Source organism: Erinaceus europaeus, chromosome 2 (genome assembly GCF_950295315.1).
Source record: "Erinaceus europaeus chromosome 2, mEriEur2.1, whole genome shotgun sequence".
NCBI classification, from domain to species: domain Eukaryota; kingdom Metazoa; phylum Chordata; class Mammalia; order Eulipotyphla; family Erinaceidae; genus Erinaceus; species Erinaceus europaeus.
The window spans coordinates 185409923-185434877 of record NC_080163.1 but is presented as its reverse complement, the minus strand read 5'-3'; the positions used below and the strand labels follow the sequence as shown (position 1 = coordinate 185434877).

Sequence of the window (24955 nt, the reverse complement as noted above, 5' to 3'; positions counted from 1 at the left end):
TGTCGGCTGACTCCACGTGGTCTGAGCCCCCCATCCTATAATAATGATTTGTGTACCCCTTTGCTCCGGACGTTTACTCTCTTCACCACGGTGCAGCCCGACACCTGACCGCTACAACACCATTGACTGTTACTGGACTGTTTTTCTAAAAAAAAAACTTTTTAAAAAGAATATATATTATGTTTGTATGGAGACAGAGCCATATACAGAGGGCACAAGAAATACAGGTGAAAACAGATGTGAGGGAAGGAGGGAGAGAGAACAAAGAAGTGAGATACACATGCAGGCATGCTTCATGCTGATGAAGCTTCCCACCCCTGCAGGACTGAGGCCTTGAACCCATGTCCGTAAGACTGCAATGTGGGTCCATCACCCAGTCCCTACCTAGAAGTATAAATATAATCTGTATATGCAAAGAACCCCCAAATGTTTCAATGCAGTTTGTTTATATACACAGAAGGGTAAACATGAGTTAGAAGTAAAAGCAGGCAATGTCCACGTAGAGGAGAGGGGACAGATGGGCCTGGAGTGGAAGGTTCTGCCTGGAACCTGGGGGACCCTCCAGTAAGTAGATTTTTTTTAGCTTAATCATTCATTCCTGACCAAGAGATAAAACAGGGTGAGGGAGAGATAGCACAGTGGTTATGCAAGGAGACTCCCATGCCCCAAGGGTCTAAAGCCCTTGGCCTAATTGAGCTGCTCAGACAGCAGCCAAAGCCAATCCAGGCAACACTCCTTTGCCCTGTGAGTCTCTTTAAAAAAACCTGTTTGTACTCTGTGGGTTCTGAGGAAATTATTCAACACATCTCCCCATTCATCAGGAGAACAATGTGGGAAGGCTGCCACTATACAGAACCACTTGCAGACCACCAGTCTGTTGCCAGTCACTCCCGAGTAGATACGGACTTTTAGCCGTATCTCTCCTTAGGCACCTCTCTGTCCACGAGTCAACCGTGTTAGCACTCACTTGTGACTTGGTGGGCTACCAAAGCAATCCTGGTCTTGTCTTACTGCATTCTCAGGTGATCTTCTTTGCTGTTCCCAATACTGGCAACATTTCTAGAATGGCCAATAGGGGCCTGAGAGATAACATGCTACTTATGCAAACGATTTTGCTGCCCACCACTCTGAGATCCCAAGTTCACTCACTATCATCACCATAATCCTGACCTGTGCAGCACTCTGAATAGGGAATGAAAATAGAACGAGCAGTATAGCACTAAGGGGTGTGTTCGGATGCCAGTGTGAGGGCTCACTCCAAGCATGAGAGAGTGTGGTTATCAAACCTCAGTAGGATCACAAAGTTATTATTTTCCAAAAGCACCTTTTGCAGGTGAAGATGATTGGAAACTAAAGGAGCTAATCCTGAATCAGACCCTTGATTCTCTACACTGAGCAATTATCTCCTCAGTAAACTGTAGTCATTTTTCAAGACCTGGTCAGAAAGTGATTAGTTTGAAGGGGCCATAGGTGATGTATCCATTGACCACAGGCATGTCTGTGCTTCAGAATCCAGGCTCCTACCAGGAGAGATGGTGGATGCACGGAGCAGAGCAAGACTTGCGTGGAAGAGATGCCAGGATCCATTCCTGCCACTCCTAGGACTGAGTTGTCTAAGCCTTCTGTCCTTTTACAACATTGGTAAGACCTAGTTGACAGGATGTACATTTGCCGTTTGTGAAAAATGGAGAATCTGGAGTCAGATGGTTGCAGTGGGCTAAGCACACATGGCACGAAGCTCAAGGACCGGAATAAGCATCCCGATTCGAGCCCCCCCCCCCCCCGTCTCCTCACCTGCAAGGGTGTTGCTTCACAAGCAGTGAAACAGGGCTGTAGGTGTCTATCTTTCTCTCCCCCTCTCGGTCTTCCCCTCCTCTCTCCATTTCTCTCTGTCCTATCCAGCAATGACATAAATAATAACAACAATCATAACTACAACAATAAAACAACAAGGGCAACAAAAGGGATTAAATAAATAAATATTTTTAAAAAAGAAAGAAAGTAAAATGGAGAATCCCCAGAAACAGAGAAAGGAGGGAGAGAGACCCTGCACACCCCACCATGGGCTCTGGAGTCAGAATTCCCAGGCATTCTGGACAATGTACAGAGAGCCTCAGACAACCTCACTCCTCTCAAGGTGACCTTCTTCTTGACTGCAAAGAGACCACACCTGAAACCTCAACAATCTTAGAAAACTCTGTGATCACAGTGGAATGAGAATCAGCAGTTGGAGGTCTTTTGAAATACCCTGATTTTGTTTTAGGTTGTTGGCTTGTTGATTTCTTTTTAACCAGATCACTGCTCAGCTCTGGCTCTGGAGATGAAGGAAATGGAACCCAGGACTTTGAAGCCTCACGCACGAAAGTCACTGTGCATAACCACGGTGCTCCTTCCTTGCCCTGCCTGCTGCTTCTTTTGGCCTTCAGTCATCAACTAGCATTTCTCAGAGCTCTGGAGCATGGAAGACCTCTATCAAGATGTTAGCTTCCTTGGTAGCTAAGCAATGTCCATTGCCTCCCTCCCAGAGGACTGCCTTCTTGCCTTCATCTGAAGGAAAGAGGCAGCACCTTATTTCATTGGATGCTCTCCTCCAACTTGTACTTAAGGGAGTGAATGAGAACAAAATGGAAGGAGAGAGTGATGATGATGATGATAATGATGATGATGATGATGATGATGATGATAATGATGGCTGCTCAGCTCTGGCTACTGGTGGTGGCAGGGATCCAAGCTGGGTACTTTGTTGTACAACACTTGTGCTACACCATGCTTCATCTCCTGTCTGTGTTCCCCTCTCTTTCTCTGTCTCTGTCTCTCTCTTTCTCTCCCATCTATCTCATCCATATCTCTCTCTCCATCTCGAGTTCCAACCCACAAGGTTTCCTCCTTTTGTGCGTCCAATCTCTGAAGCTTGTTACTTGTAACAAGCATTGTAGTTTCCTCAGTCTCCAAAATGTCTTCTCTTGTTGCCAAAGCAAGTAAAGAATCCTTCCTCTCTTCATGGAGAGACAAAAAACCAGCTAAAGTCAGCCAAAAAGAATATGGAGAAAATGCCCCAATATTTCATCCTAAATGAGAGTAGAAACCGGATAAAGGGCATGAAAGAGGCAGGACACCAGACACTGACAGGGAGGCAGCAAGAAGGGCTCTGTGCTGGGAGCTCAGGGGAGACTGAAGTGGAGTGGAGTGGAGTGGAGTGGAGTAGAGAGGGGCACCAGATGAGAGGGGAGATGCACCCTCAAGGCCTCACACAGTGATGCCAAAGCACACAAAAGATGAGAGGGAGAAGCGATGGCAACCAGAGTTTCTCAGGGGGTCACTAAAGGCCTATTTATTCTAATGCTTGGTTGAGTTCAAACATATGAAACAATGATTATTGCTCTATAAAATAGAAACAAAAAACATCTAGGAAGGATGCATCCACAACTCTAAATTTCTCTTGTTGACTCATAACTTTGAAGATTTTTTAAAATTTCTTTATTGGGGAATTAATGTTTTACATTCGACAGTAAATATAAGTTTCTACACACATAGCATTTCCCTGTTTTCATATAACAATACAACCCCCACTAGATCCTCTGTCATGCTTTTTGGACCTGTATTCTCCCCCCACCCACCCACCCGAGTCTTTTACTTTGATGCAACATGCCAACTCAAGTTCAGGTTCTACTTATGTTTTCTTTTCTGATCTTGTTTTCAGCTTCTGCCAGAGAGTGATATCGTCCCATATTCATCCTTTTGTTTCTGACTTATTTCACTTAGCATGAATTTTTCAAGGTCCATCCAAGATCGGCTGAAAACGGTGAAGTCACCATTTTTTATAGCTGAGTAGTATTCCATTGTGTATATATACCACAACTTGCTCAGCCACTCATCTGTCGTTGGACACCTGGGTTGCTTCCAGGTTTTGACTATTACAAATTGTGCTGCTAAGAATATATATGTACACAGATCTTTTTGGGTGGGTGAGTTGTGTTCCTTAAGATATATTCCCAGGAGAGGAATTGCAGGACCATAGGGTAGGTCCATTTCTAGCCTTCTGACCGTTCTCCAGACTGTCCTCCACAGAGTCGGGACCGATTTACATTCCCACCAGCCATGCAGGAAGGTTCCTTTGACTCTGCAACCTCTCCAACATTTGCTGCTGTTACCTTTTCTGATGTATGACATTCTCACAGGAGTGAAGTGGTAACTCATTGTGTCTTTATTTGCATTTCTCTAACGATCAAAGACTTGGAGCATTTTTCAAATGTTTCTCGGAATTTGGATCTCTCCTATGGTGAATATTCTGTCCATGTCCTCTCCCCATTTTTGGATGGAGTTATTTGTTTTCTTGTGGTTCAGTTTTGCAAGCTCTCTATATATTTTAGTTATTAAACTCTTGTCTGGTATATGGCATGTAAAGATCCTCTCCCATTCTGTGAGGGGTCTCTTGGTTTGGCTAGTGGTTTCTTTTGCTGTGCAGAAGCTTTTTAATTTGATGTAGTCCTATAGGTTTATGCTTGTCTTAGTCTTCTTTGTAATTGGATTCGTTTCATTGAAGATGTCTTTAAAATGTATGCGGATAAGAGTTCTGCCAATATTTTCCTCTAAGTATCTGATAGTTCCTGGTCTAATATCCAAGTCCTTGATGCACTTGGAATTTACTTTTGTATTTGGTGAAGTATAGTGGTTCAGTTTCATTCTTCTGCATGTTCCAACCCATTGTTTCCAACACCATTTGTTGAAGAGACTCATCTTTCCCCATTTAATAGTCTGGGCACCTTTGTCAAAGTATAGATGTTCATAGGTTTGGGAGCTTACTTCTGGGCTCTCAATTCTATTCCACTGGTCAGTGTGTCTATTCATGTTCCAGTACCAAGCAGTTTTGATGACAATGGCCCTATAGTACAATTTGAGATCTGGGAGTGTGATGCCTCCATTTCTGTTCTTTCTTCTCAAGATTATTTGGCAATTCTAGCTCTTTTCTGGTTCCAGACAAACATTTGTAGCATTTGTTCTATTCTCCTAAAAAAAATGTGACTGGGATCTTGATGGGGATAGCATTAAATTGGTATATGGCTCTGGGTAGTGTATTCATTTTGATGATGTTAATTCTGCCAACCCATGAACATGGAATATCTTTCCACTTCCTTGTGTCTTTTTCAATTTCTTTACTAGTGACTCATAAATTTCAGTATACAAGTCTTTCACTTCTTTGGTTAGGCTTATTCCTAGATATTTTATTGTTTTGTTGCTATACTAAAAGGAATTGATTTCTGGATTTCCACTTCTTCTAACAGTGTTTACATAGAGGAATGCCACTGACTTTTGAATATTAATTTTGTAGCCTGACACCTTATTGTATTACCTGATGATTTCAAAAAGCTTATTGCTGGATTCCTTAGTGTTTTCTATGTATATTATCATGTCATCTGCAAATAGGGAGAGTTTGACTTCTTCTCTTCCAATCTATATCCCTTTAATTCCTTGCTCCTGCCTGATTGCTATGGCAAGAACTTCCAACACTATGTTGAATAGTAATGGTGACAGTGGGCATCCCTGTGTAGTACCTGATCTGAGTGGAAATGCTTCCAGTTTTTCACCACTGAGTATGATGTTGGCTGTAGGTTTGCTCTATATAGACTGCACAATCTTCAGGAATTTTCCATCTATTCCCATTTTCATAGTTTGTTGATCCTAAAGAGATGTTGTATTTTGTATTTTGTTGTATTCTGTCTCTGCATCAACTAATATGACCATATGGTTTTTGGTCTTGCTTTTGTTGATGTGGTGGATCACATTGATTGATTTACATATATTAAGCCAACCTTACATGCCTGGGATAAACCCCACTTGGTCATGATGAACAATCTTTTTAATATACTGCTGTATCCAGTTGGCTAGAATTTTGTTCAATATTTTAGAATTTATGTTCATCAGAGATACTGGTCTGTAGTTTTCTTTTTTGGTTGTGTCCCTGTCTGCTTTTGGTATCAAAGTGATGTTGGCTTCATTGAAGCTGTAATGGAGTATTCCAGTGTCTTCAATCTTCTGGAAGACTATTAAAAGTAGAGTTATTAGTTCTTATATAAAGGTTTTGTAGAATTCATTTGTAAAACCATCTAGTCCAGGACTTTTATTTTTTGGAACGTTTTTGATAACTGTTTCAATTTCATTAGCTGTGATGGGCCTGTTCATGTTATCTAGTTCCTCTATACTTAATTTTGGAAGTTCATACGCATCTAGGAAATCATCCATTTCTTCCAGGTTCTGTAGCTTGCTAGCATACAGTTGTTCATAGAAGTCTCGCATGATATGTTGAATTTCTGCGGTGTCTGTTGTGATATCCCCACTTTCATTTATGATCCGATTTATTTGGGTCTGCTCTTTTTTTTGGTTTGTGAGTGTGGCTAAAGGTTCTTCAATTATGTTCACTCTTTTGAAGAATCAATCAACATTTACTTTCGTATGGTTTTCTTATTTTCAACGTTATTGATTTCTGCCTTAACTTTAGGGATTTCTGTCCTTCTGGTTGCTTTAGGGTTCCTTTGTTCTTCTTCTTCTAGGTATTTAAGATGTGAAATCAGGCTGTTTATTCATGCTTTTTCTTGTTTCCTAGTGTGAACTTGTATAGCTATGAACTTACCTCTCAGTACTGCCTTAGCTGTGTCCCAAATGTTTTGATAGCTTGTGTCTTCATTTTCACTGAACTCTCAAAACATTTTGATTTCTTTTTGTATTTCCTCTTTTATCCAGTAGTTTTTAGGTATTGTACTGTTGAGCTTCCACGTTGTGGGACTCTTACTAATCTTTTGTTGATTGTTAAGTGTTAGTTTAATTCCACTGTGGTCTGACAAGATGCTTGGGATGATTTCAATGATCTTGAATTTTCTGATGCTGTCTTTGTGGCCTAACATATAGTCTATCCTTGAGAATGACCCATGTGGACTTGAGTAAGATGTGTACTCCAGTTTCTTGAGATGAATGACTCTGAAAATGTCCAATAGTTCTATTTTATCTATCTCCTCATTTAGGTCCCTCATGTCTTTATTGATTTTCTGCCTGGATGATCTGTCAAGTTCAGAGAGTGGGGTGTTGAAGTCCCCTACTATGACTGTGTTGCTGCTAATGTATTGCTGTAGCTCTTTCAGTAGATGTTTGATGTATTTAGATGGCTTCTCATTGGGTGCATAGATGTTAATAATTGTTAAGTCTTCTTGATTGACTGATCCACTGAGCATTAAGTAGTGTCCATCCCTTTTTAAATTTTATTTATTTTATGTACTTTCTGCTTCTCTCCTTTCTATCTCTCTATAATAAAATATCCCTAATTAAAAATGAACTCTGGGCAGAGGAGAACATAATAGTTGTGCAAAAGACCCTCATGCCTTAGACACTAAGGTCTCAGGTTCAATCCCTTGCACAACCATAAACCAGAGCTGAATAGTGTTCTAGTCTTTCTCTCCCTCTCTCTCTCTCTCTCTTTCAGTCATTCTCTGTGTGTGTATCTTTTTCTCTGTACCCCTCTCACTGAAATAAATAAAATATATTAAAAGCAAAAGCTCCTAGGAAGACTGGCTTTATCCCCAGAGCATATTCCACTGATAACCCTGATGACAACAAAAATATATAATGTGTCCATAGGTATTAAAAGACAAGTGACAAACTTCAATAAAGGATAAGCTTGAGTTTATTGGGTTTGATGGAATTTATAAAAACTCACAAATGAGCTCCACTATGAGAGGAATGTAGAGTCAATCAGAATGCTTTCCTAGGCACATAAAGGGGTAATTATGGCACAGTTTTAAATTTGAATTGGTGTGTAGTTGTGCCCCTCTTATCCTATGGTTTTTGTCAGTGTTCCCTTTTTATTAATAAAAAGTAAAAAAAAACTCAGTTGAGAACTTGCTATAGTAGTATAATATATACAGATGGTGTCTTATAATGATGAACACGTTTCTGTATTTAGCCAAGTAGGTCAAGAGAGGAGGTCACAGCAGTGAGGGCAGGGGGTCGAACTGGGGCTCTCAGGTATAAGATAGTCACTGTCCTACATTGGGTCATCTGGAAGGCTGCTGCATTCTTGGCCTGATTCAACAATGTGAGGACTTGTGTTGAGAGAAGACCCTGGGGGCTGGGGAGATAGGTTCATAGTTATGTCAAAAGCTTTCATGTCTGAGGGTTCAAGGCTTCAGGTAGAATCCCCAGCTCTCCAGCACAAGTCTTAGCTGAGCAGTGCTCTGCTCTCACTCTGACTTTTAAAATATTTATTTATTTATTCATTTACTTTCTTTTTTCCTTTATCAGAGCCCTGCATCATGGTGAGGCAGGAACCTCAGAGCTTCAGGTAGGAGAGTCTCTTTGCATCAGCATTATGATATCTACCCCTGCCCTTCTCACTGTCTCTGTTATATCTAGTTCTAATGACTAAACATAACAATAAAATAAAATATGTAAAATAGTAAATCAGAAAGGAGAGCTTGGGCAGAAGTGACTGCCAAGTAGTTATGATCTTTCTTTAAACCTATGTCACATACTAAAAATATTAACAAATTAAAGTAAAATAAAAAGGTTTTAAAAAGAAGACCTGGGCTGGGGGTCGGGTGGTAGCACAGCGGGTTAAGCACACATGACACTAAGTGCAAGGACTGCCATAAGGTTCCTGGTTCTAGACCTGACTTCCCACCTGCAGGGCGGTCACTTAACAGGCGGTGAAGCAGGTCTGCAGGTGTCTCTCTTTCTCTCCCGCTCTGTCTTCCCTCTTCTCTCTATTTCTCTCTATCCTATATAACAACGATGACATCAATAACAACAATAAAAAGACAACAAGGGCAACAAAAGGGAAAATAAATAATAAAAATAAATAAATAAAAAGATGTGGGCTGTGAGAGAGCTCAATAGTATCATTCTCTCTCTTTTTCTCTATCTCTCTGTCTCTCTATCTGTCACTGTTTCTGTCTCTGTCTCTCTATTGTTTAGCTCTGGAGCTCTTTGGTTGGGTCTAGTATCCTACAAGGTGCATTCTGCTCTGTGTCCACAAGGTGGCGACATAGCATCACATGTCCCCTCTTGGGCAGGTCTTGCTTCCACTGATTTGTGTCTTGTTCTGGACTAGTTGTTGCTTTTGGCAGGGTGTTTGCAGTCTGTTCTCAGGATCTGTTCTTGGATACTTCCTCCCCAGGAGTTGAACAGAGGCAGGAGACAGGGTTCACTCAGCAGAGCACCAGGCTTGCATAGATGAGGTGCCAGTTTGCCTGACTTGGTGAGGTGCCCAACAAGATACAGTATAATAAAATAATATGACAAAATACAAATATTCATGCAATAGACATAATAATATAATATATAATATAATACAATGACTATAATAATATAAGACACCAATTGTATAATAACATAATCTAATATAATATACAATAATATATCATATGATAATATAATGTGATATATCAACATTATATATTAATGATTTTATTAAATAACATTGTATAATTACATTATATTGGTATCATATATTAATTATATTTATATTTTAAATGAATATAAAATATAATATAATAATATACATTAGTATGCTATATTGTTTTACTACATAATAATATAAATTAATGGCACAAAAATGTTAAATGTAATATGATAATATTACTGAAAATACAAATATAATAATATAATAATACAGTTCAACAATAGAATATATGATTTAATAATACGTGGTCTGAGAGGTGGCACAATGGATAAATCATTGGATTATCAAGCATGAGGTGCCAAGGTCCCGAGTTCAATTTCCAGCAGCACATGTACCAGAGTGATATTTGGTTCTTTCCCTCTCTCCTCCTATCTTTCTCATAAATAAATAAATAAATATAAAAAAATTAAAATAGGGCGACTATAAAAATGCTTTAAAAATAATTTAGTAATTTAATACAATAACATAAAAATACAATAAAACACAAATATTTAAAGTTAGAAGAATTTGGGCTTAGGAGGCATCTTAGGAGTTTTGCCAAAGACTTTCATGCCTGTGGCTTCAAGAACCGATGTTCAATCCTCATCACCACTTTCTATTGAGCTGAGCAGTGTTTGGTTGTTTCTCTGTGTGTTTTTCTCAATAGTTCTATTTTGGGAAAATTTAAGGAAGAGAATATTTGGAGAATTACGGGAGCCCTTTGGTTGGGTCTAGTCTCCTACAAGGTGCATTCTGCTCTGTGTCCACAAGGTGGCGACATAACACAGCGGGGCCCCTGCTGGGCGGGCTTTCTGCCACTGGTGTCTGTCACTGGTTTGTCCCAACTGGTTGTTGATGTGGGCAGGATGTTTGCAGTCTGTTCCCAGGATCTGTTCTTGGAAGCTTCCTTCCCAGGAGCTAGAGAGAGGCAGGAGACAGGGTTCACTGGGCAGAGCACCAGACGTGCATGGGTGAGGTGTCAGGTTCCCTGGCCTGGTGAGGTGGCCACCGAGACAGAAGAGTCCTGGAGCTCTGCCTTTGCTCCCCCTCTGTCTGTGTCATGGGTCAGTCCCCTTCTGTTTCCTGCTCTGCTCAACCCCTGTCAGGATAAAGCTCATGTGATCACCTGTGCTGGGCTGCTCCGCTTACAGGCCTGCTGGAGTTCCCAGACTCTCATGCACAGGGACCAGGGATGGAGCCCCATTCCTCACCTGCAGGGGGGCTCAGAAGTGAGACAGGTCAGGTTTGCAGGGGTCTCTCTTTCTCCCCACCACTTTACCTCACCCTTCCCTCTTGTCTCAATTTCTCATTGTACTTTCAAATTAAAGAAAAAAAAGGGAGGCATTGCAGGTGAGGGAGTCAGATAGCCTCTGATATCCGTGGATGCCTAGTGTGGTCAGGGAGCCTCAGCCATCAACCTAGTAGTAACCAAACTAGAAAGAGGGTGTGGTAGATAAGACAATGGCGATACAAAGGCACTCTCATGCCTGAGGCTTAGAAGTCCCAGGTTCAGTGCCCCACAGCACCATAAGCCAGAGCTGATCAGTGCTCTGCCTAAAAACAAATAAACAAACAAAACCAAAAAAAGTCCTAAAGAATATAAATACATAAATAACAGAAAAGGGAAAGAAGTACAGTCAAGAGGAGATTTAAAATGAATGAATAAATGAAGGCCAGCAAGGAAGAAAGGAATAGAAAATGGAGGGAAAGCATACTCGATCTCTAGTTCTCATGACTAAACGTAATAATAAAATAAAACCTGTAAATATAGTAAATCAAAAAGGAGAGCTTGGGCGGAAGTGACTGCCAAGTAGTTATGATCTTTCTTTGAACCTATGTCACATTACTAAAAATATTAGCAAAGTAATGTAAAATAGAAATGATTTAAAAAGAAGACCTGGGATGTGAGAGAGATCAGCAGCTAGCTTCATTCTCTCTCTCTCTCTCTCTCTTTCTCTCTCTCTCTCACTCACTCTTACTGTATGTCTCTCTCCCCCCATAATTTTCTCTGGAGCCCTTTGGTTGGGTCCAGTCTCCTGTAGGTGCCATTTTGCTCTGTGTCCACAAGGCGGCGACATACTGCAGCAGGAACCCTGCTGGTCCAGCCTTGCTACCACTGGCTTGTCCCTTGGTCTGGACTATTTGTTGATATGGGCAGGGTGTTTGCAGTCTGTTCCCAGGATCTGTTCTTGGAAGCTTTCTTCTTGGAGCTAGAGAGAGGCAGGAGAGGTTTCACTGGGCAGAGCACTAGGCTTGCATAGCTGAGGCTCTAGCTTCCCTGGCATTGTGGGGTGACCATGGAGATAGAGTATAATAAAACAATATGATAAAACACAAATATTCATGCAATAGATATAACAATATGAGATATATTATATAATACATTGAATATCTTAATATAATAATACAATAGTACAATATATTATAATATTAACATTTATAGTAATGTCAAACAAGAATACACTAAAATACAAATATAATACAATAAAGTACAAATGTAATATAATAGTAATGCAACAAAAGAAAAATATAATAATATAATATAATTTAGTAATAAAGTATAATAATATAAGCATATAATAAAATACAAATGTTTAAAGTAAGAAGACCTTGGGGTTAGGAGCCATCTACAGAGTTCTTTGAAAGACTTTTATTCCTGTGGCTTCAAGAATCCAGTTTCAATCCATGTCATCACCTTATCTGGAGCTCAGCAGTGTTCTGGTGTTTCTCTGTGTGTTTTTCTCACTAGATCTGTGCCAGGAAAAGAACATGAAGAGAATATTTGGAGAAATACGGGAGCCCTTTAGTTGGGCCTAGTCTCTCATAGGTGCATTCTTCTCCGTGTCCACAAGGCGGCGACATAATGCATAGGAACCCCTACTGGACAGGCTTTGCTGCCACTGGTTTTCCCTAGGTCTGGACTAGTAGTTGCTATGGACAGGATGTTTGCAGTCTGCTCTCAGGATCTATTCTTGAAAGCTTCCTTCCCAGGAGCTAGAGAGAGGCAGGAGACAGGGTTCACTGGGCAGAACACGAGGCTTGCATCGCTGAGGTGCCAGGTTCCCTGGTCTGGTGGGGTGGCCACAGAGTCAGAAGGGTCCTGGAGCTCTGTCTTTGGTCCCTCTGTCTCTGTGCCATGGGTCAGTCCTCTTCTGTCTCCTGCACTGCCCCAACCCACTTCAAGGAAACAGGTGATATGAGCACCTGTGCGGGGCTCTTAGCAATGTTGAATTGCTGGAATTCCCAGAGTTCCATGCACAGGGACCAGGGTTGGAGCCCCACTCCACACCTGCAGGGAGTGTAAAGACGAGGAGTGAGGGTTCTCTTTCTCTCCACCTCTGTATCTCACCCTCCTCTCCCCTGTTAATTTCTCAGTGTACTTTCCAATTAAAGAGAAAGAATAAATGGGAAGGAATTGTATGGGAGGTGCGGGAGTGGGGGGAGTGGTGGATAGCTGCTGGCATCCCTGGATTCCTACTGCTGGCACAGAACTTCATGCAGTGGTATCCAAACTAGAAAAGGGGGTTGGGTAGATAGCAGAATGGTGATGAAAGGACACTCTCGTACCTGAGACTCTGAAGTCCCAGGTTCAGTGCCCCACAACACCATAAGCCAGAGCTATCAGTGCTCTGGTAAAAAAAATATATAATAAACACTAAAGAAAATAAATGACAGAAATGTGAAAAAGAGCATATTAAAAATGAGTGAATGAATGAATGAATGAAAGCAAGGAAGAAATAGAAAATGAAGGGAAAGTACTCAAGCGGTAGCGTAGCGGGTTAAGCGCAGGTGTTACAAAGCGCAAGGACCAGCATAAGGATCCCATTCAAGCCCCCGGCTCCCCACCTGCAGGGGTGTCGCTTCACAGGTGGTGAAGCAGGTCTGCAGGTGTCTGTCTTCTCTCCCCCTCTCTGTCTTCCCCTCCTCTCTCCATTTCTCTCTGTCCTATCCAACAACGACGACATCAATAACAACAACAATAAATAAGGGCAACAAAAGGGAATAAATAAATAAATATTTTTTAAAAAAGAAAATGGAGGAAAAGCATATATGCAGGCACCCTCACAGGTGGTGCTGGGGATTGAACTGGGAGAATGAAGGGCAAGCCTGGTGCTTGTCAAGGGACCAGCCATCAGAAACTGCATCAAAGTTTCCAAGCTGCGCACAGTTCCTGGGGTCAGGTGGAGGTCATCCCAGCAGGAATCCTCTGAGATGTCCCCCTCATTGATACAAAGGTCTCTGGTGCCCCAGGACGTGGATGAGTGCCCAGGGTCTTGGATGGCGATACCTTTGCTTCTCTGACCTTTGTCTGAGCAAGAAATGCTCTGAATCTCTCTGTCTGTCTCTATTTCTCTGTCTTTGTCTCTATTCCTGTTGGTGTGTGATAGGTAATAAATAGCTTCTTGAAAATGTTGCATCCTAAATTGATGTAATTTGAAAAAAAATATCAGAGAGGGCTAGATAGGAATCGTGTTGGCTTGGGAATTGCTCAGTGCTAGAAAAGTGGAAAATCCATCCAGCAGGAGTAGAGTTTACTCACTGAAAGGGGACAGGAGTCAAGTCTTCGTCTTTGGACAGGGATGTGGAGAGTTTGCTGTGCTGCACAGGAAGTCACTCTTTTGTTTTTTAAAAAAATTTTTTTACCAGAGTACTGTTAAGCTCTTGCTTATGGCAGTGTGGGGGTTTGAACCTGGAACTTGAAAGCCTCAGGCATGAAGTCCATAATGTATAACCATTATGCTGTACCCCCACCTGGAGTTCACTCTTTTCTGCAGGCGGAAAAACACATTTCTGTCTTTAGCCAAGTGAGTCAAGAGAGGAGGTCACAGCAGTGAGGCCTGGCAAGGGCAGGGGATCGAACTGGGGCTCTCACGTGTAAGATAGTCACTGTCCTACATTGGGCCATCTGGCAGGCTGCTCCATTCTTGGCCTGATTCAACAATGTGGGGGCTCCTGTTGAGAGAAGACCCTGGGGGCTGGGGAGATAGGTTCATGGTTATGTCAAAAGCTTTCATGCCTGAGGGTTCAAGGCTTCAGGTAGAATCCCCAGCCCTCCAGCACAAGTCTGAGCTGAGCAGTGCTCTGCTCTCACTCTGACTTTTAAAATGTTTATTTATTTATTTATTTATTATTTTTGTACTTTTTTTCTTTTACTAGAGCCTTGCTCAGACCTACATCATGATGAAGCAGGAACCTCAGAGCCTCAGGTAGGGAGTCTCTTTGCATCAGCATTATGATATCTACCCCTGCCCATCTCACTGTATGTTATATCTAGTTCTCATGACTAAACATAACAATAAAAAATACATATGTAAAAATAGTAAATCAGAAAGGATAGCTTGGGCAGAAGTGACGGCCAAGTAGTTATGATCTTTCTTTAAACCTATGTCACATTCTAAAAATATTAACAAAGTAAAGTAACATAAAAATGTTTTAAAAGAAGACCTGGTCTGGGGGTCGGGTGGGAGCACAGCGGGTTAAGCACATATGACACTAACTGCAAAAACTGCCATAAGGATCCTGGTTCTAGACATGACTTCCCACCTGCAGAGCGGTCACTTAATAGGCGGTGAAACAGGTCTGCAGGTGTCTCTCTTTCTCTCCCGCTCTCTGTCTTCCCCTCCTCTTTATATTTCTCTCTGTCCTATCCAACAACAATGACATCAACAACAACAACAATAAAAAAACAAGGGCATGGAGTCAGGCAGTAGCTCATCGGGGTAAGCACATGTGGCACAAAGCACCAGGACTGGCTAAAGGATCCTGGTTCAAGCCCCCGGCTCCCCACCTGCAGGGGAGTCTCTTCACAGGCAGTGAAGCAAGTCTGCAGGTGTCTATCTCTCCCCCTCTCTGTCTTCCCCTCCTCTCTCCATTTCTCTCTGTCCTAAGTAAAACGACGACATCATCAACAACAACAATAATAACTACAACAACAATAAAAAACAACAAGAGGAACAAAAGGGAAAATAAATAATAAAAAGGGCAACAAAAAGGAAAATAAATAATAAAAATAAATAAATGAAAGGAAGACCTGGGCTATGAGAGAGCTCAGTAGCATCATTCTCTCTCTTTCTCTGTCTCTCTGCCTCTCTATCTGTCACTGTTTATGTCTCTGTCTCCATAGTTTAGTTCTGGAGCCCTTTGGTTGGGGTCTAGGTCTCCTACAAGGTGCATTCTGCTCAGTGTCCACAAGGCGGCGACATAATTTTGCACGGCCCCTTTTGGGCATGTGTTTCTCCCACTATTTTGTGTCTTGTTCTGGACTAGTTGTTGCTTTTGGCAGGGTGTTTGCAGTCTGTTCTCAGGATCTGTTCTTGGATGCTTCCTTCCCAGAACTGGAGAGAAGCAGGAGACAGGGTTCACTGGGCAGAGCACCAGCCTTGTGTAACTGAGGCACCCGTTTCACTGGCCTGTGGGGTGGCCACAGAGATACAATATGATAAAATAACACAATAAAATACACTTACTCAATAGACATTATAATATAATATAATATAATATAATATAATATAATATAATATAATATAATATAATATAATGTAATACAATGACTAGCATAAGGATCCAAGTTCGATCCCCTCGCTATCCACCTACAGGGGAGTAGCTTCACAGGTCATGAGGCAAGTCTGCAGTTGTCTATCTTTCTCTCCCCTGCTCTGTCCTCCCCTCCTCTCTACATTTGCTCTGTCCTACACAACAGTGATGACAATTATAACTACTGCAATAAAACAACAAGGGCAATAAAAGGGTATAAATGAATAAATATTAAAAAATAATACAGTAGCTATAAGAATATACAATAAAATATCAACATTATATTACTTATACCAATATTATATAATTACATTATATTAATATTATGAATTAATATAAAGTATAGTATAATAATATACAGTCATACAATATTATAAACAATAATATACTTTAATAGTACAATAAAATTTAAGAGAATGTAATATAATTATATTACAGAAAAGAGAAAATAATATAATACAGTCTAACAATAACATATATAATTTAATAATACAATACAATAATATAAAAATAGAATAAAACACAAATATTTATATTAAGAAGAATTTGGGCTTAGGAACCATCTTAGGAGTTCTGCCAAAGACTTTCATGACTGTGGCTTCAAGAACCAATGTTCAATCCTCATCACCACTTTATCTTGAGTTGAGCAGTATTCTGTTGTTTCTCTGTGTGTTTTTCTCACTAGTTCCGTTTTGGGAAAAGAATATTTGGAGAAATACGGGAGCCCTTTGGTTGGGTCTAGTCTCCTACAAGGTGCATTCTGCTCTGTGTCCACAAGGTGGTGACACAATGCATAGGAACCCCTGCTGGGCGGGCTTTCTGTTGCTAGTTTGTCCCTTGGTCTGGACTAGTTGTTGATGTGGGTAGGGTGTTTGCAGTCTGTTCCCAGGATCTGTTCTTGGAAGCTTCCTTCCCAGGAGCTAGAGAGAGGCAGGAGACAGGGTTCACTGGGCAGAGCACCAGGCTTGCATGGCTGAGGTGTCAGGTTCCCTGGCCTGGTGGGGTGGCCACAGAGACAGAAGGGTCCTAGAGCTGTGTTTTTGCTCCCCCTCTGTCTGTGTCATGGGTCAGTCCCCTTCTGTTTCCTGCTCTGCTCAACCCCCTTCAGGATAAAGCTCATGTGATCACCTGTGCTGGGCTGCTCCGGTTACGGGCCTGCTGGAGTTCCCAGACTCTCATGCACAGGGACCAGGGATGGAGCCCCATTCCTCACCTGCGGGGGGGGATCAGAAGTGAGACAGGTCAGGTTTGCAGGGGTCTCTCTCTCCCCACCTCTTTACCTCACCCTCCCCTCCCGTCTCAATTTCTCAGTGTACTTTCAAATCAAAGAGAAAAAAGGGAGGCATTGCAGGTGAGGGAGTCAGATAGCCTCTGATATCCCTGGATGCCTAGTGTGCTCAGGGAGTCTCAGCCATCAACCTAGTAGTAACCAAACTAGAAAGAGGGTGTGGTAGATAAGACAATGGCGATACAAAGGCACTCTCATGCCTGCGGCTTAGAAGTCCCAGTTTCAGTGCCCCAAAACACCATAGCCAGAGCTGATCAGTGCTCTGTCTAAAAACAAACAAACAAAACCAAAAAATATCCCAAAGAGTATAAATACATAAATAACAGAAAAGGGAAAGGAGTACAGTCAAGAGGAGATTTAAAATGAATGAATAAATGAAAGCCAGCCAGCAAGGAAGAAAGGAGTAGAAAATGGAGGGAAAGCAAACTCGATCTCTAGTTCTCATGACTAAACGTAATAATAAAATAAAACCTGTAAATATAGTAAATCAAAAAGGAGAGCTTGGGCGGAAGTGACTGCCAAGTAGTTATGATCCTTCTTTGAACCTATGTCCCGTTACTAAAAATATTAACAAAGTCATGTAAAATAGAAATGTTTTCAAAAGAAGACCTGGGCTGTGAGAGAGCTCGGAAGCTGACATCATTCTCTCCGTCTATGTCTCTGCCACTGTTGCTGTCTCTTCATCATTTTGCTCTGGAGCCCTTTGGTTGGGTCTAGTCTCGCTTAGGTGTATTCTGCTCTGTGTCCACAAGGCGGCAACATAATGCACCAGGGCCCCTTGCTCCCATTGGTTTGACCCTTGGTCTGGACTAATTGCTGATGTGGGCAGGGTGTTTGCAGTCTGTTCCCAGAATCTGTTCTTGGGAGCTTCCTTCCCAGGAGCTGGTGAGATGCATGAGACAGGGTTGAGTGGGCAGAGCAATGGGCTTGTGTAGCAAAGCCTCTAGGTTCCCTGGCATTGTGGGTTGGCCATAAAGATATACTATCATAAAATAATATGGTAAACACAAATATTCATACAAAGGATATAATACTGTGATTTATAATATTATGTATTATATAATACAATGAATAACCTGATATAATAATACAATAGAGGGAGTCGGGCGGTAGTGCAGTGGGTTAAGTGCACGTGGTGCAAAGTGCAAGGACTGGCATAAGGATCCCGGTTTGAGTCCCCAGCTCCCCATCTGCAGGGGAGCCACTTCACAAGCAGTGAAGCAGGTCTGCAGGTGTCTTTCTCTCCCCCTCTCTGTCTTCCCCTCCTCTTTCCATTTCTCTCTGTCCTATCCAACAACGATGACATCAATAACAACAACAAAGGCAACAAAAGGGAATCAATAAATATTAACATAATAGTAATACAATAGAATGATATATATTGCAATATATGTATAATATAATAGTACACTAAAGTACAAATATAATACAATAAAATACAAATGTAATATAATAATACAATAAATGAAAAATATAATATAGTCTGACAATAGAATTTATAATTTAATAGTATAATATAATAATGTAAACATCAATAAAATACAAATATTTACAATAAGATGACATTGGGCTTAGGAGCCATCTTAGGAGTTCTGCCAGAGACTTTTATGCCTGTGGCTTCAACAACCCAGTTTCAATCTGTGTCTACACCTTGAGCTGAGCAGTGTTCTGGTGTTTCTCTGTGTTTGTTTCTCTCTAGATCTGTGCTAGGAAAAAATCAGGAAGAGAGTATTTGGAGAAATACAGGAGCCCTTTGGTTGGGCCTAGTCTCTCATAGGTGTATTCTGCTCCGTGTCCACAAGGCGGTGACATAACCCTGAAGGGCCCTGCTGCACTGGACTGCCCCTTGGTCTGGACTAGTTGTTGATGTGGGCAGGATGTTTGCAGTCTGTTCCCTGGATCTGTTCTTGGAAGCTAACTTCCCAGGAGCTAGAGGGAGACAGGAGACAGGGTTCACTGGGCAGAGCACCAGACTGGTGTGGCTGAGTTGTCAGGTTCCCTGGCCTGGTGAGGTGGCCACAGAGACAGAAGGGCTTGGAGCTCTGCTTATGCTCCCCGTCTGTGCCACGGGTCAGTCTGCTTCTGTTTCCTGCACTGCTCCAACCAGCTTTCAGAAAAAAAGTGATTTGAGCACTTGTGCAGGGCTGCTGAGCGGTGACAAACCCTCTGGAGTCCCCAGACTTCCATGCACAAGGACCAGGGTTGGAGCCTCATTCCTCACATGCAAGGAAAAGAGAGATGAGACAGGTGTGTAGGGGTGTCTCTTTCTCTCCATCTATCTATCTCACCCTCCCCTCACCTCTCATTTTCTCAGTGTACTTTCCAATCAAAGAGAAAGAACAAATGGGAGGGATCTGTGGGGAGGGTGGGCGAGGGAGTTGGTGGATTGCTGCTGGCATCCGGGGATTCCTAATGCGGGCACAGTGCCTCAAACGATCAACCTAGTGACATCCAAACTAGAAAAGCTGGTGTTCTTGCTTCAGCAGCACATAGACTAAAACTGGAACGATACAGAAAAGATCAGCATGGCCCCTGCGCGAGGATGACACACAAATTCGTGAAGCGTTCCATATTTTTTCTTTTGTTACTGTCTTGTATCTTGGAAATGTTTTATGAATAAACCTTAAGGAAAGGCAAAAAGGGGGGATTTGGGGTATATGCCACAGTGGTGATGCAGGCACTCTCCTGCATGAGGCTCTGAAGTCCCAGGTTCAGTGCCCCACAGAACTATAAGCCAGAGCTCATCAGTGCTCTGGTTAAAAAATAATAAGAAAAAATAAATAAATTAGTAAGAAAGGGGAATAAAATGCGGTCAAGAAGATATAAAAAATGTTGAATCACTGAATGCATGAAAGCAAGGGATGAGGGAATAGAAAATGGAAGGAAAGCACTTACTCATGCACCCGTACAGGTGGTGCTGGGGACTGAACTGGCAGAATGAAGGAGCAGCCCGCTGCCTTGTCGTTGGAGCAGCAGTTCGATGCCGCATCAGAGTTTCCCAGTTGTGCACAGTGCCTGGGGTCAGGGTGGAGGTCACAGCACTGGGAACCTTTCAAGGAATGTGGTGCTTCGTCTCTTTGGTCATAAAATGTGTCCGTGCACATGGCTTTGGGTGGTGATATCAGAGTTCCTCTGACTTTTGATCAAGAAATGCTCTCTTTTCATTCTTTTTAAAAATTGTTGTTATAGTTATTGTTGTTGTTCATATTGATATCATTGTTGGATGGGACAGAGAGAAATGGAGAGGGGGGAGACAGAGAGGGTGAGAGAAAGATAGACACCTGCAGACCTGTTTTACTGCTTGTGAAGTGACTCCCCTGCAGGTGGGGATCCGGGGGCTCAAACCAGGATCCTATGCCAGTCCTTGCGCTTTGCACCAGGTACGCTTAACCTGCTGTGCTACCACCCGACTCCCTCTCTCTTTCATTCTTTCTCTCTTTTTTCTCTTTCTTTCTGCCTTCTTGATTGAAACTAGTCCTGCCTCCATCACACTGAGGTCTAACAGTTTTCTCTTTAAGACCAAAAGATAAGAGAAACAGACCTTTCCAGAATCATTGAGATTTTGTAATTAATTGGAATGACTTTGGTTCATTACAAATGTGGGTTTCCGAAATAGGATTGAATTCAAGTTCATATATTTCCACAGTAGTGCCTCGACTGAGTGCAGATATTACTGTGTGTCAGGAGCCAGGTTCAAACTCTTAGTCCCCTCCTGGAAGGGCTAAGGTTCACAAGCCCTGAAATAGTGCTACAGGTCTCTCTATCTCTATCTCTCTGTCTCTCTCTATATATATATCTCTTTGTGTGTGCATGTGTGTGTGTGCTCATGTGCACGTGTGTGTGTGTGTGCCTTTTCTTCTTGTTTTTTCTCTATTCAATAAAATAAAAATGAGGGGGCTGGACAGTGGTGCACCTGACTGAAGGCACACATCATGTGTAGGGTCCCAGGTTCAAGCCCGAGCTCCCCACCTGCATGGGGAAAGCTTTAAGTGTGGAGAGACAGTACTGTAGGTGTCTTCCTCTCTGACTCCCCCCTCTTTTGTCACTTTTTATTTGGGATTAATAATGTGATTGTGAGATTACAGGGTATAGTCCCACACCACTCCTATCAATGAAGTTCTGTGTCTTTACCCTCCCACCTTGGAAGACTATTGCTATAGTTCTCACAAGGTCTTGGAAACCGTTTGTTCACTTCTGTTTTGTTTTGCAATTTCCTGAGTACCACGTCTCTAGATTCCACATATGAGTGAAAGCATCTGATCAGTGTCTTTTATCTCTTGACTTAGAATGTCCATTTTCATGACACTTCTTCCAGTCCAGGAACATGGAATTTTCTTCATTTCTACGTGTCAGTCACTATTTCTGATATATCTTACAGTTTTCTTATATGCCTGATAGTTTCTGTTTCTTATATGTCTTAAAGTTTGCTCTGTAAAGGTCCTTCACCTCCTTTGTGAGATTCACCCCAAGGAATTTTATCTTTGGAGGTTTGTCAATGGAATTAAATCTTTTACTTCTCTTTTGTGTGACTCTTTGTATGAGATGGAACTTAGTGTAGTTTTTTGTTTGCCTTTTATTATCTTTATTTATTTCTTGAATAGAGACAGCCAGAAATCAAGATGAAGGGGGTAATAGAGAGGGAAAGTGACACCTATAACACGGCTCAGCACTTGAAAAGCTGCAGGTGGGGGCTGTGTGCTCAAACCCAGATTCTTGCACATTATAACACGTGCACTCAACCAGATGCACCACCAGCAGCCTCCTCTGGAGGTTTTATTGGTCTTTGTCTCATATTAAGTGATGTGGAGCATTTCTTCATATGTCTCTGGGTCATATGTACCTTATTTGGAGAGCTGCCTGTTCACTTCTTTGTCCCACTTTTTACTGGGTTGGTGTTTCTTCTGTTAAGCTATACCAGTTCTTTCTAGAGGTTTGATATCAATCATTTGATGTGTGGTGTATAAAGATTTTTTCCAAGTTTCTGAGTTTAGCTTTGTGTAGTTGTCTTTCATTGTATAAAAGCTTCTTGATTTGACATTGTCCCATTTATTTACTCTTGTTTCCATTTCACATGCCCAGGGAGCACAGAACTTCACTGGTGTGAGTGGTGTGTGACTAGAACGCTATTATCTTACATTCATGTGATAAAATTTTTATTTAAAAAAATTTCAGCATCTTAGCTTTCAAAAATGGAAGTGGTCCTCGCACTTTAAACTCAAACTCCTTAAAGTATTAATTAATCTGTCATCAGGGTTATCGGTGGGGCTTGGCGCCTGCACGACAAACCCAGTGTGTCTAGCAGCCGTCCTCCCGCTCTTTTGATAGGACAGAGAAGTTAGGAGCAGAGGGGCGCAGAGAGGGAAAGAGACGGAGAGACACCTGCGGCCCCGCTTCGCCGCCCTGGCCCCGCCCACTTCCGGTGGCTCTGGCCGCAGTGGTTCCGGACACTGGCGGACCGGAAGCGCTCGTCCTGGGCGGCTCAGGTGGCGTCGCGGGTTTGCGCTTGTGTCTCGCTTCCGCCTCCACCCTCGGCCCCCGGTCGGTCGCCTGCTCGGCTGCTCTGGAGTCACGGTGAGTCCCGGCCCGGCCTCCCCGCTCCCGCTCTGGTGCCCGCTGCCCGGCCCGGCCCCATGCGCCCGGGGGAAGGGGTCCCGCAGCTCTGACTCCTGGGGGTGACTTCGGGGTCCCGGGACCCCCCTCCCCCTGTGGGGTCGCCGACCTCCGGCAGGTGCTCGGGGCTGAGACCGCAGCTCTGCCCCCTGGCTGCAGAGGGGTGTGGTGGGGGCACAGGACTGGGACCCCTGAGGTCCCGGGTTTGGGGCGCTGCACAGCCCAAGGGCGCAGAGCTGCTCAGGGACAGGCCAGGCTTCCATTCTAAAGACAAGAGCCGGGGGTCACTTAAAGGAACAGCTAACGGGGCGTCTGCCCTGCGGCTTCCTCCTGCCGTCGCCCACGGGGCCTGGGCCGGTGGCCTGAGAATCTGCTGCTTCGGCCCCGAGTCCGCTGACCGGCCAGACAAGGTGACTCTGCGCAGAATCTGTCACCGGGAAGCTGCGGCTGTGAGCGACTGTGGGGAGGTGACTGTTGTGTCAAGGGCAGCGCCAAGGTGCCCGGGGCTCTGTCTCCGGGGGACATGGGACCAGCTGGCAGCACAGACACGGCTTCCTGCATCCCCGCCTTGGGGCGGCCCCGCTCTCTGCCTGAGTCCCGCGACGCTGCGTTCTCCCTCCCTCTCTCTCTAAGGCTGTATGTTTGAGTCATCACTTTATTCCCTGTGCCACCCCCTGGGGCACCACAGAGCGTGCTGTGGTGTCAGAAGTCACTTACACAGAAATTCATGTCTTTTAGTTTTTATTACTTTTTAGAAAACATTTTGCCTGTTTATTTTAATGAGTGAGATTTGGGGAGAATGAGAGACCAGAGCCCTGCTCAGTTCTGGCTGATGATGATGATACGGGTATTGAACCTGGGCCCTCAGAGCCTCAGGTAGGAGAGGCTTTTGTAGAACCACTCTGCTGCCTTCCCCAGCCTCTCTGCTCTCCATCTCCAGAAAAACAAATCAGAGAGCTACGAGTTTCGAGTTGTTGCCACCCAACCGAGAGGGAAGTATTATTATTATTTTTATTTCTTTATTGGGGAATTAATGTTTTACATTCAAAAGTAAAGACAGTAGTTTGTACATGCATAACATTTTCCAGTTTTCCATATAACAATACAAACCCCACTAGGTCCTCTGTCATCCTTCTTGGATCTGTATTTTCCCCACCCACCCTGCCCCGTCTTTTACTTTGGTGCAATACGCCAATTCCAGTTCTGGTTCTACTTGTGTTTTCTTTTCTGATCTTGTTTTCCAACTTCTGCCCGAGAGTGAGATCATCCCATATTCATCCTTCTGTTTTTGATTTATTTCACTTAACATGAATATTTCAAGGTCCATCCAAGATTGACTGAAAACGGTGAGCCTTCCCTCCTCTCCTCTCCTCCCTTCTTTCCCTCCTCTCCTCTCCTCCCTTCCTTCCCTCCTCTCCTCTCCCTTCTTTCCTTCTCTCCCCTTCCTTCTTTCTCTCTCCCCTTTCCTTCCTTCCTTCCTTCCTTCCTTCCTTCCTTCCCTCCTTCCCTCCTTCCCTTCTTCCCTCCTTCCCCTTCTCTCTCTCTCTCCCTTCTCCTCTCCCTGCTTGTCTCATGCAGGCCCCAACAAGCAGGAAAAACACTCGGTTAGAAGGAGAGTCAGAGCGAGAACAGAGCCCTGCTTGGCTCTGGCTGGTGGTGATGCTGGGGGTTGAACCTGGGATCTCATAGCCTCAGGTAGGAGTCTTGGGAGAGCCACTGGGCTGCCTTCCCTCACCTCTCTGCTGTCTTCAGAAAAGGAAATGAAGGAACTACAGAAAGGGAAGTCTGTGGCCTTTCACAAGGTGCATTGACCTCTGGGAAACCAAGGAGTTGTCAGGCCGTACATCGTGGTTGATTAAATCATAGTTTGTGCTCGTCTAAGACATTCATGGGTCTAGAATATCAAGACACTGCATGTATTGTATTAGATGTTCCCCAGCATAACTTTACTACTTTCTGCCTGACCCCAACAGCTGACATGCAGGTGGACCAAAGGTATCATCTGGGGAGATGGTGTCATAGTTGGAAATAGGACTAGAAAGCTGGATCAGGAAAGAGAATAGCTCCCAACTATGGGGAAAGGATATATTGTGTGT

At 43.1% G+C, this 24955-nt stretch overlaps 1 long non-coding RNA gene and 1 other non-coding gene across 2 annotated transcripts in view; one reads left to right on the top strand and one right to left on the bottom strand.

The window, feature by feature from the left end:
* Positions 1-24955, bottom strand: part of LOC132537038 (uncharacterized) — a 168469-nt gene that overhangs the window by 46529 nt on the left and 96985 nt on the right. The gene's annotated exons all lie outside the window — the stretch shown is intronic.
* Positions 19718-19826, top strand: LOC132537171 (U6 spliceosomal RNA). Its single transcript, XR_009548634.1, has one exon. It is a non-coding gene; the product is annotated as a U6 spliceosomal RNA (small nuclear RNA).